This window comes from Cherax quadricarinatus, chromosome 52, assembly GCF_038502225.1.
Source record: "Cherax quadricarinatus isolate ZL_2023a chromosome 52, ASM3850222v1, whole genome shotgun sequence".
Classification (NCBI taxonomy): domain Eukaryota; kingdom Metazoa; phylum Arthropoda; class Malacostraca; order Decapoda; family Parastacidae; genus Cherax; species Cherax quadricarinatus.
In genome coordinates, this window is record NC_091343.1 from 20371191 (window position 1) to 20384213 (window position 13023).

Below are 13023 nucleotides of genomic sequence, written 5' to 3' on the forward strand. Positions count from 1 at the left end.
TGGATGTCGTACAATATAGTGTGGGTGTGGTACAATATAGTGTGGATGTGGTACAATATAGTGTGGGTGTGGTACAATATAGTGTGGATGTGGTACAATATAATCAGTACTTCACTAGTGGTACCAGTCAGTGGTTCACTAGTGGTACAAGTCAGTGGTTCTATCCACTGAAGAGGGGCGAAGACAATCACACGAACTGCCGAACAAGCTTTCTACACAGGCAACGTTTCGCTCGGTGTATACAGAGGTTCATCATATCTTGACCTGACTCATTACCACCGGAAGACCATGAAACGGCAAGAAAATACTGGAAGCAGGAGAAAAAACATGAGAAATGTCTACTCATGGCAGTAATTTGGCTGAGGGAATAAGAGTGAAGGAAGAAGTAGTGTGAGGGAGGACCAATAAAAGCATACGAGTGTGGCATGCTAAAAGTATATTACATTTTATACGGAGTATGTCACACTTTCTATATAGGCTGCTTCCAAACCAGCAAACTGGGTGCTATGGGTTTAACGATCAATAGGGTACCCGTCGTTAAACCAGTACCTTGGTTCATTGGCCAATCACAGGCAAGCCCTCCAAAGCTGAAGCAACGTGGTTCACTTGTGCCAGACTTGCCTGAGCTGCTGGTTGAGCACGGTGCACTCTCTCTGGCTTCTGCTTCTGCCATCTTTTGTCACCGTGGTGTACACTTATTATTCCACCTCTGTACACAGTGTACGTAAGTATACATATTTGTAAATATTTAGTTAATTATATCTGGTGAAGGAAAATACAAATCGTATACCATTGCTGAGTTCTGCTTGCTCCACTTTGAGTCTCATTACGACCAGGTCGCAGGCCATACTATACCTGTGTTCTTAATAATGAGGGAGAAATGAAAGTATATGAATGAAAGATGAGTGGAACAGTCTTAGATGAGTGGAACAGTCTTAGATGAGTGGAACAGTCTACCTAGTTGGGTTACTGAGGCTGGGACTTTGGGTGGTTTCAAATTTAGGTTGGATAAATATATGAGTGAGAGGGGTTGGATTTGAGTGGGACTTGCAAATAAGTGGATAGTTATCAGAGCTTATTTCTAGGGTAGCATTGAAAATTGGGTTGGGCAAATGTTTTGTTAGTGGGATGGATTGTAAAGGACCTGCCTAGTATGGGCCAACAGGCCTGCTGCAGTGATCCTCCTTATGTTCTTATGTTCTTAAAGTCGCCCAGTGTAAAGTCAGATCTTCTCTAAATGGCAGTCAGCTGACGAACCGAGAATCAGCTGACGGACTACAGAGTTAAGTAACTAAGTAACGCAAGACAGAACACACAGAAAGCAGCAACAGCAGCGCTGACATCCTCAGCCTTGAAAAATATGAAGCCACTGTTCATTTCCTAAAAACAAAAATGTTACACGTTGGCAGAGAGCTTTTGTGGGTCTCGTTCGTGCAAAAAAAATAATAAACATTATTTCTCTCTGGAGGATTGATCTGTACCCTGAGGCTGTAAGTACCTGCTACATCTCCCACATCTTCACCCAGCATCTCTCTATCACCATCACGCAGCATCTCTATCCTCATGTTGAACTGAGAGGAGAAGGGACTCACAGGTAGCGGGTCCTTACCTGTGAGTCCCTCTTCTCTCTGTGCAACATTACATACGAACGCAAGAATGGTGGAACACTGCAGCAGGCCTACTGGCCCATACAAGGCACAGGTCCTTATCAAAATTCTTGTTTAAGGGTGGAGAGTGAACCATTTACTGTGACCTCAGTTCAAATGCATTTTTTTGCACGCCCATGGCGTAGTATGACCCATAAGGGTGTAACTCAGTCTTAATAATAATAATGTCATTAAATATTATTCTTACTAGTCCAGTGGGAGCCATTTAAAGGTCCCATTTAATCGGTTCCAAATTCTTTTTTTCCTCCCTTCCAGTTTTTATTTTCATTTCTCTCGTGACACGAGAACGTCTCGTCCGATCGGTTCCCTTGCATACATACATATACAAGAATACACATGCACACATACATACAAAACATAGGCAAATTCACATACACAAAGTGTACACACATGTACATGAAAACACACATGCTTACATATGCAGAAACATATATACATATCTACATAGGTATATGAATATTTTTATATTCTGAGGCATTAGAATTTATCACCACTCCGCACTATTCCTTTTGCGTGTACTGAGATAGAAAAGGCTGGATTTGTAGAATATAGGGATACCTTTCTCGGATCGTGCAGCGACCACAATACGTCGTTATATATTATTATATTATTGTTACGAGTTATGATCTCTAACAATGTGTGACATCCCATCCTATACAGGCCTGACTAGCCAATCCTATCGTAGGCAATATATCCCAGCTCTGTCAAAATCTAGCCTAACCCATCCAACTTAAACTAATCGGCTAATATGAACATAATATATTTTAACATTATCTAACCTACCCCGTCCATCCTGACCTATTCTAAATCATCCTGAGTCATCCTAAACCATTCTAGCCTATCCAGAATTTTCCTAACACCACGCAATATCCCGACTTATCCTGCGCAATCCTGGTCTATCCTGCGTCATCCTAGACTATCCTAAACCATGCTAACCAATCGTACATCCTATCCTGGAACTATCAACACAGATCTTGACGTACCCTGAACAACCACATCTATCCTTACAGATACTGACCTGTCCTGAATCGCCCTAAACTCTTGTGACCTATTATGAACTCTCCTGACCTATTCTAAACTCTTCTAACTTATCCTGAACTCTCCTGACCTATCCTAAGTACTAGCAGAGTACAGATCAACGAAGGTTGCTCTGCTAAATGTTCCAATTTCTCGCTTCACTGCAATCAATCGTAAGTGGAGAGTCGAGGCTCGTTACCTGTGATTAAAGAAGAGGCGGTGATTAGAGTACGGGGAGGGGGGAGGATGGGGAAGAGAGTGGAAGGGAGGAGGAGGAGGTCGAGAACTGAGGGATGAAGAATAGGAAGTAGAAAATGGAAGGTGGGAGGGATGTGTGTGCGGAGGACAGGAACGGGAGAGTGGAAGGTGAAGATGAGGGTTGAGTGGTGGGAGGAAGGGGGGATTGGGGAGGGGGAGGAGGAAGTAGGAAGGTGAGACGGGGAGAAAGCGAGGATAAGAAGGGGGGACGGGGAGGAAGAAGGAGGAAGGGGGGATGGGGAGGAAGGAGGAAAGGGGGATGGGGAGGAAGAAGGAGGAAGGGGGGATGGGGAGGAGGAAAGACTGATTAGGAAGGTGGAAGAGGGAGGTATGATGAGGAAGGAAATGTTATTAAAAGGGGTGAAGAGAGGAAGAGTAATGGGAAGAACCGAAAGGGGAAGGATGGAAAGAGGAAGGATAAAGGCAGATAGGGAAAGGAAAGGGACGGAAAGAGGAGAAAGAGAAGAGGATGGGAAAACAATGGAGTAAGGAAAGAACTCCTGGATGAGAATAAATATTATTCTCAGTAGTAAGAAAATTATTATTTATCAGAAACATGATTGTTGGACTAACGTAGTACAGGTACAATCTCTGGTACAATCTCTGGTACTATCTCTGGTACAATATCAGGTACTATCTCTGGTACAATATCAGGTACTATCTCTGGTACAATATCAGGTACTATCTCTGGTACAATCTCTGGTACTATCTCTGGTACAATATCAGGTACTATCTCTGGTACAATATCAGGTACTATCTCTGGTACTATCTCTGGTACTATCTCTGGTACTATCTCTGGTACTATCTCTGGTACTATCTCTGGTACTATCTCTGGTACTATCTCTGGTACTATCTCTGGTACTATCTCTGGTACTATCTCTGGTACTATCTCTGGTACTATCTCTGGTACTATCTCTGGTACTATTTCTATCTTCCCTTACACATTTCTAAGGTTAAAATCTCCAGTGTTAATATTTGGAATACAGTTTTCAAGGTTTTCAAGACAGTTAACCTTATTGTGTGGTCTATAAATCACTTAATTGATGACGTTGAGTTTTGTACAAAGGTTATTACCAGCGTCTCATTCTGTGTTAAAATTCGTAGTTGGTCTTCAGTGCCATTTCAGTAATTTCTACAGGTCTACCTGAGGGGCATTCCGGGAGTCAACGCCCCCTAGACCCGGTCCATGACCAGGCCTCGTGTGCAGAAAGTGTCGTCTACTCAGAATTCTATTCTCTACTCTGACACTGTGACTTTGTTAACATTGTCGTCTATAATACATGCGTTGTTGTACTAAATTTATTTCACTGTTAGAAGTGTGTGTGCTCACCTATTTATGGTTGCAGGGGGTCGATTCACAGCTCCTGGTCCCTTCTCTTTGCTGGTCGCTACTAGGTTCACTCTCTCCCTGCTCCAAGAGCTTTATCGTATCACTTCTTAAAAGTTATGTATGGATCCTGCCTACACTAAATTACTCTCCAGTGAGTGTGTGTGTGTGTGTGTGTGTGTGTGTGTGTGTGTGTGTGTGTGTGTGTGAGAAAACGCTTCAAGCACTGCACTTCCTCACTTCTCTTCCTTACCCCTTTAACACTTCTTTCTCTACCTTCTCTTCCTCCCATCCTCCTCTTCGTCGCCTCTCCTCGCTTCCCTCCTCTTAGCTCTCTCTCACTCCCTCCTATTCCTTGCCTTTCTCTCCCTTCTTCCTCCTCTTCCTTCCCTCCTTCCCACTTTCTTGACAAACAGAAAATCCCAGCAATATCAGAGTAACTATCCCACTGCTAACTATCCACTTAGCCTAACAAGGTAATTATCTCTCTTACTACCCAATAAACATAAAAAAACAAAGTGCCATTGTCCTACTTGCCCAACAAGGTAACAATGTAATCATACGCTACCTAACTACACGGTTACCTAATTACAAGTGGCGAGTCTTGGACAAGTTGCCAGGATATGCACGTGACTCCTAACTTTACTAATAAAGCTGACGGATATATTTATTGGTTCATTTACAAATAAAATAGAAAGTAATGAAGTAAATGATTTATTATTTTCAACAAGGTTCAATTCCTCTTTATTTTCAAAGTAAAGAGATCGTTGAGACAACATTAAAATGATTTAACTAAGAGAATACAATCGCCTCCTTACTGTCTAAGCGCTAAACCTGTAGGAACCATGCAACACCCGGGGAATGGGAGGTAATCAGGTTTGATCCAAGGAGAGAGCAGCTCTAATTCTGCGCATCAAAAGCCTCTCACCTTCATAAAAGTATGTAAAGTAAAAGGACACAAGTGCAACTAATGTGACATTTATTGTGGCAACGTTTCGCTCTCCAGGAGCTTTATCAAGCCATTACCATTAATGGCTTGATAAAGCTCCTGGAGAGCGAAACGTTGCCACAATAAAATGTCACATTAGTTGCACTTGTGTCCTTTTACTTTACATATTGTCGGTAATTCTACCAACTTTATTACATTCATAAAAGTACTTGAAAGGTCCAACAAGGTCATTACCTCCGTCCTAGTTACCACCAAACACGGCCCTTATCTTCCCACATAATTAGAGCCCTAACTAACTTCATTAAGGGCTCACCAGAATCTTTAATTCCCTTAACTATTACCATTCTAACCTCTAATAAGGTCGTTAGACCCCATTTAACTACTCGATAATGAGGTTATTACCACCCATTTCGTTACCCAATAAGATGTATGGTATCTTCTAGCTGTCTAGTTCTTAACAAGGTCATTAGCTCTGCCCTAACTACCCTGTAGATATAATTGTGCATCCCAGCTGTTATACCTCTTGTCTGAGACAACTAGATGCATCTCAGTTGGTGCACAAGGTATCCCTGTATCCCTCAAGCACAGCGTCCTCTACCTCAATGATCTAAGGTATCCCTGTATCCCATAACCTTAGCCCACTTTACCTAAGTGATCTGAGAAAGGTATCCCCATATCCCATAATCCCAGCCTACTCTACCTCAACCATCCAAGGTATTCCTAGATCTCATAAGCCCAGCCCACCCTACCTCAGGGATGAAAAAGGAATGGTGCAGAGTGCAGCATAAGGTTCTAATGCAGTTAAATATTAATGTGGAAAATTAAAAGCTAATCAGAAGAAAATTATTCATAGGTTATCACATGGAAACTAATACCCCGTTCGCAATTAAAAAAAAAAAGGTTTCAAAACTGGCACGTATGCAACCTGAAACCAATTCGAACTTTTTAATACGAAACGCATGATAGTTTGAACCCAATCAGAAAAGGCATTGTTTAGTTACCTATACATAACCTACCCCATTCTAAGAGTTAGTTCAAGAAGAGATATAAGTGTAAGAAGGTTAACTATACATAAGCTAAGTATAGATAAATAAAATATAAATAAGTATAGATTTTTCTAAGAGATCAATTAGGTTACCTTAACTTCCTTAACTAAGTTCTTATCACGCTTCCTATAAACATTACATGTTTTGATAATATATTTTCAACATCTTAAGTTTTCTTCCCAAAAACACTAAACACAGTTGAAATGGTGAATTCAGGCTGTCATTAAATGTTCTTCCTATGTATTTCGGAATAATTTATACTTGCATTTTTAAATACAGGGAGGAAAAGAAACACTGGATGAATTTCATCCTTATAACCCCCTGGGTGAGAGATAAATGTACCCCTCGGGGAGCCAAGAGCTGGAGCTCTAGATCTTTGGAGTTCCATTCTAGAATGAGACTGGGTTTCCTAAAGGAAAACTCCAAAATGAAAGCCTCCCTGGGGTAGAAACGCATAGAACCTCATTTGGGTAGAAACTCCCAGGCGAAAGTCTCCCTTGGGTAGAAACTGTGTTAAAATCTCCCTGGGGTGGTCATTTCGTGGAGGAAGTCTCCCTGAGGAGTCGTACTGAGTCCAGGTACGATGCTACTGTATATGTTGTCAGGAAGATAATCCTGGACACACCTGTCATCACGCACTGCCCATACTGTTTGATGATGATCCTGTAGTGTTCTCGACCCTGCCGGAGTGTTATGTATTCGATTTATCAAAATTGGATTCATCGGCAGTGTGTTGCTGCTGCTGCTGTATTAGATATGACAGTTGCCCAGTGTCATAGTTGGTGTGGAGGGCAGGGAAAACTGTACTGAGTATACACACACACACACACACACACACACACACACACACACACACACACACACACACACACACACACACATAGCATCGAAAGTCAAGTCTGACCCGAAGCTGTTGTATAGTCACATCAGGATGAAAACAGTCAAGGCCCAGGTAATCAGGCCGAGGAAAGAAGGTGGGGAATTCACAAGAAACGACCAAGAAATATGCGAGAAGCTTAACATGAGGTTCAAAGAAATATTTACAGTGGAGACAGGAAGGACTCCAGGAAGTTAGAATAAGGAGGTACACCAACAAGTGCCGGATGAAATACACCCGAGGAGGAAGTGAAGAAGCTGCTATGTGAATCTGATACCTCAAAGGCGGTGGGACCGGACATCTGTCTGTGGGTTCTTAGAGAAGGAGCAGAGATGCTGTATGTGCCACTAACAAAAAGCTTCAACACATCCATTGAAACTGGGCAACTACCTGAGGTATGGAAGATGGCAAATGTAGTCTCATTTTTTAAGAAAGACACGAGGCTTTAAATACAGACCTGTGTCAATGACGTGGAGAGTATGCAAAGTTGTGGAGAAGATTATAAGGAGTGTGGTGGAGCACCTAGAAATAAACAAGCTTATAAACGACAACCAGCACGGTGTCAGGGAAGGAAAATCTTGTGTTAGAAACCTACTGGAGTTTTATGACAAGGTAACGTAAGTGAGACACGAGAGAGAGAAGGGTCAATAGATTGCATTTTCTTGGACTGCAAGAAGGCTTTCGACACAGTTCCTCGCAAGAAGTTAATGCAAAAGCTAGAGGATCAGGCGTGCATAACAGGAAAGGCACTGCAATGGATCATAGAATATCTGACAAGGAGGCAACAACGAGTCATGGTATGTGACGAGGTGTCAGAGTGGGCGCATGAGACGAGCGGGTTCCACAGGAGTCAGTCCTAGAACCTGCTGTTTTTGGTATATGTGAATGACACAACGGAAGGGACACTCAGAAGTGTCCTTGTTTGCAGATGATGTGAAGTTAATGAGGAGAATTAAATCGGATGAGGATCAAGCAGGACTACAAAGAGACCTAGACAGGCTACAAGCGTTCCGATACCTCAGTAAGGAATCGTTCAAGACTCTCTACACCATGTACGTCAGGCCCATATTGGAGTATGCGGCACCAGTTTGGAACCCACACCTAGCCAAGCACGTGAAGAAACTAGAGAAAGTGCAAAGGTTTGCAACAAGACTAGTCCCAGAGCTAAGAGGTATGTCCTACGAGGAGAGGTTAAGGGAAATCAACCTGACGACACTGGAGGACAGGAGAGATAGGGGGGACATGATAACGACATACAAAATACTGAGAGGAATTGACAAGGTGGACAAAGACAGGATGTTCCAGAGATTGGACACAGCAACAAGGTGACACAGCTGGAAGTTGAAAACAGATGAATCACAGGGATGTTAGGAAGTATTTCTTCAGCCACAGAGTAGTCAGTAAGTGGAATAGTTTGGGAAGCGATGTAGTGGAGGCAGAATCCATACATAGCTTTAAGCAGAGGTATGATAAAGCTCACGGTTCAGGGAGAGTGACCTAGTAGCGACCAGTGAAGAGACGGGGCCAGGAGCTCGGACTCGACCCCCGCAACCTCAACTAGGTAAGTACAACTAGGCCAGTACACACACACACACACACACACACACAATGAACTTTAAATCAAAATGGCTTCAATACCAATTTATACCCAGGCAAATGAACATCCCCCTTTTTTTTTAACTTTAACAAAGACACATTTTTGTCGTGACTGAACAATGATTTACAGCGGCCAGTTGGCTTCCTCTTCTGACACACGAGACTGAGTCTGCAGCACAGTACACACCGGCGTTATACTACATGCCAGCAGCAACAGCCTGATTGACCAGGCAAGTCTAACCCAGGGCCGGGCTGCAAGAGTAGGAAAACTCTCGATACATATCGAAGGTATATGAAAGGATTTAGATAATGCTGAAGTTTAGATACTGCCTGGAGTTTATATATAATGTTTATATAATGTTGATGTTTATATAACGCTGAAGTGCCTTGATGCCGGTGATGGGGGCTCTTGATCCAAGGAAATTGCTAACTCCAATTCCCTGAATCAAGAGCCCTTCGAGGGATGCATTCGTTGAATAAACTGCCTCAATTTCAGGCTCAATTAACATTAATACCTCGTTGAACAGAGCAGTCAGAGACTTGAAATCTGGCACGAAGCAGCAGGAAGAAAATTACGTGTACAAGCTTAGGAATTTCGCCCTTACGAGAATCGGAAAATTTCACGAGGCGGTAAGATGGCATACTACGTGTACAAGAGTAGGAACTTCGCCCTTACGGGAGGCCGAATCCGGGATTCACGTCGAGAGAGAGACTTACGATATTCCTCACCATGTCTCTCACTTCCTATTTCTCTCTCTCTCTCTCTCTCTCTCTCTCTCTCTCTCTCTCTCTCTCTCTCTCTCTCTCTCTGAAACGTACGTACGACAGTTTTAAAACGCACAGATAGGGATCATAGGACACACAGGTAGATATGGGACGCACAGGTAGATATCATGGGACGCACAGGTAGATATCATGGGACGCACAGGTAGATATGGAACGCAGAGGCAGGGATCATGGGACGCACAGGTAGGGATCATAGGACGCACAGGTAGGGATCATAGGACGCACAGGTAGGGATCATGGGACGCACAGGTAGGGATCATGGGACGCACAGATAGGGATCATAGGACGCACAGGTAGGGATCATGGGACGCACAGGTAGGGATCATAGGACGCACAGGTAGGGATCATAGGACGCACAGGTAGGGATCATAGGACGCACAGGTAGGGATCATGGGACGCACAGGTAGGGATCATGGGACGCACAGGTAGGGATCATGGGACGCACAGGTAGGGATCATAGGACGCACAGGTAGGGATCATAGGACGCACAGGTAGGGATCATGGGACGCACAGGTAGGGATCATAGGACTCACAGGTAGGGATCATGGGACGCACCGTTAGGGATCATGGGACGCACAAGTAAGGATCATTGGACGCACAGGTAGGGATCATTGGACGCACAGGTAAGAATCATAGGACGCACAGGTAGGGATCATTGGACGCACAGGTAAGAATCATAGGACGCACAGGTAGGGATCATGGGACGCACAGGTAGGGATCATAGGACGCACAGGTAGGCATCATAGGACGCACAGGTAGGGATCATAGGACGCACAGGTAGGGATCATAGGACGCACAGGTAGGGATCATAGGACGCACAGGTAGGGATCATGGGACGCACAGGTAGGGATCATAGGACGCACAGGTAGGGATCATAGGACGCACAGGTAGGGATCATGGGACGCACAGGTAGGGATCATGGGACGCACAGGTAGGTATCATGGGACGCACAGGTAGGTATCATGGGACGCACAGGTAGGAATCATAGGACGCACAGGTAGGCATCATAGGACGCACAGGTAGGGATCATAGGACGCACAGGTAGGGATCATAGGACGCACAGGTAGGGATCATGGGACGCACAGGTAGGGATCATAGGACGCACAGGTAGGGATCATGGGACGCACAGGTAGGGATCATGGGACGCACAGGTAGGGATCATTGGACGCACAGGTAGGGATCATTGGACGCACAGGTAAGAATCATAGGACGCACAGGTAGGGATCATTGGACGCACAGGTAAGAATCATAGGACGCACAGGTAGGGATCATGGGACGCACAGGTAGGGATCATAGGACGCACAGGTAGGCATCATAGGACGCACAGGTAGGGATCATAGGACGCACAGGTAGGGATCATAGGACGCACAGGTAGGGATCATAGGACGCACAGGTAGGGATCATGGGACGCACAGGTAGGGATCATAGGACGCACAGGTAGGGATCATGGGACGCACAGGTAGGGATCATGGGACGCACAGGTAGGGATCATGGGACGCACAGGTAGGGATCATGGGACGCACAGGTAGGTATCATGGGACGCACAGGTAGGAATCATAGGACGCACAGGTAGGCATCATAGGACGCACAGGTAGGGATCATGGGACGCACAGGTAGGGATCATAGGACGCACAGGTAGGGATCATGGGACGCACAGGTAGGGATCATGGGACGCACAGGTAGGGATCATTGGACGCACAGGTAGGGATCATTGGACGCACAGGTAAGAATCATAGGACGCACAGGTAGGGATCATTGGACGCACAGGTAAGAATCATAGGACGCACAGGTAGGGATCATGGGACGCACAGGTAGGGATCATAGGACGCACAGGTAGGCATCATAGGACGCACAGGTAGGGATCATAGGACGCACAGGTAGGGATCATAGGACGCACAGGTAGGGATCATAGGACGCACAGGTAGGGATCATGGGACGCACAGGTAGGGATCATAGGACGCACAGGTAGGGATCATAGGACGCACAGGTAGGGATCATGGGACGCACAGGTAGGGATGGGACGCACAGGTAGGTATCATGGGACGCACAGGTAGGTATCATGGGACGCACAGGTAGGAATCATAGGACGCACAGGTAGGCATCATAGGACGCACAGGTAGGGATCATAGGACGCACAGGTAGGGATCATAGGACGCACAGGTAGGGATCATGGGACGCACAGGTAGGGATCATAGGACGCACAGGTAGGGATCATGGGACGCACAGGTAGGGATCATGGGACGCACAGGTAGGGATCATTGGACGCACAGGTAGGGATCATTGGACGCACAGGTAAGAATCATAGGACGCACAGGTAGGGATCATTGGACGCACAGGTAAGAATCATAGGACGCACAGGTAGGGATCATGGGACGCACAGGTAGGGATCATAGGACGCACAGGTAGGCATCATAGGACGCACAGGTAGGGATCATAGGACGCACAGGTAGGGATCATAGGACGCACAGGTAGGGATCATAGGACGCACAGGTAGGGATCATGGGACGCACAGGTAGGGATCATAGGACGCACAGGTAGGGATCATGGGACGCACAGGTAGGGATCATGGGACGCACAGGTAGGGATCATGGGACGCACAGGTAGGGATCATGGGACGCACAGGTAGGTATCATGGGACGCACAGGTAGGAATCATAGGACGCACAGGTAGGCATCATAGGACGCACAGGTAGGGATCATAGGACGCACAGGTAGGGATCATGGGACGCACAGGTAGGGATCATAGGACGCACAGGTAGGGATCATGGGACGCACAGGTAGGGATCATTGGACGCACAGGTAGGGATCATTGGACGCACAGGTAAGAATCATAGGACGCACAGGTAGGGATCATTGGACGCACAGGTAAGAATCATAGGACGCACAGGTAGGGATCATGGGACGCACAGGTAGGGATCATAGGACGCACAGGTAGGCATCATAGGACGCACAGGTAGGGATCATAGGACGCACAGGTAGGGATCATAGGACGCACAGGTAGGGATCATAGGACGCACAGGTAGGGATCATGGGACGCACAGGTAGGGATCATAGGACGCACAGGTAGGGATCATAGGACGCACAGGTAGGGATCATGGGACGCACAGGTAGGGATCATGGGACGCACAGGTAGGGATCATGGGACGCACAGGTAGGGATCATGGGACGCACAGGTAGGAATCATAGGACGCACAGGTAGGGATCATGGGACGCACAGGTAGGGATTATGGGACGCACAGGTAGGGATCATGGGACGCACAGGTAGGGATCATTGGACGCACAGGTAGGGATCATAGGACGCACAGGTAGGGATCATAGGACGCACAGGTAGGGATCATAGGACGCACAGGTAGGGATCATAGGACGCACAGGTAGGGACCATGGGACGCACAGGTAGGGATCATAGGACGCACAGGTAGGGATCATAGGACGCACAGGTAGGGATCATAGGACGCACAGGTAGGGATCATAGGACGCACAGGTAGGGATCATGGGACGCAC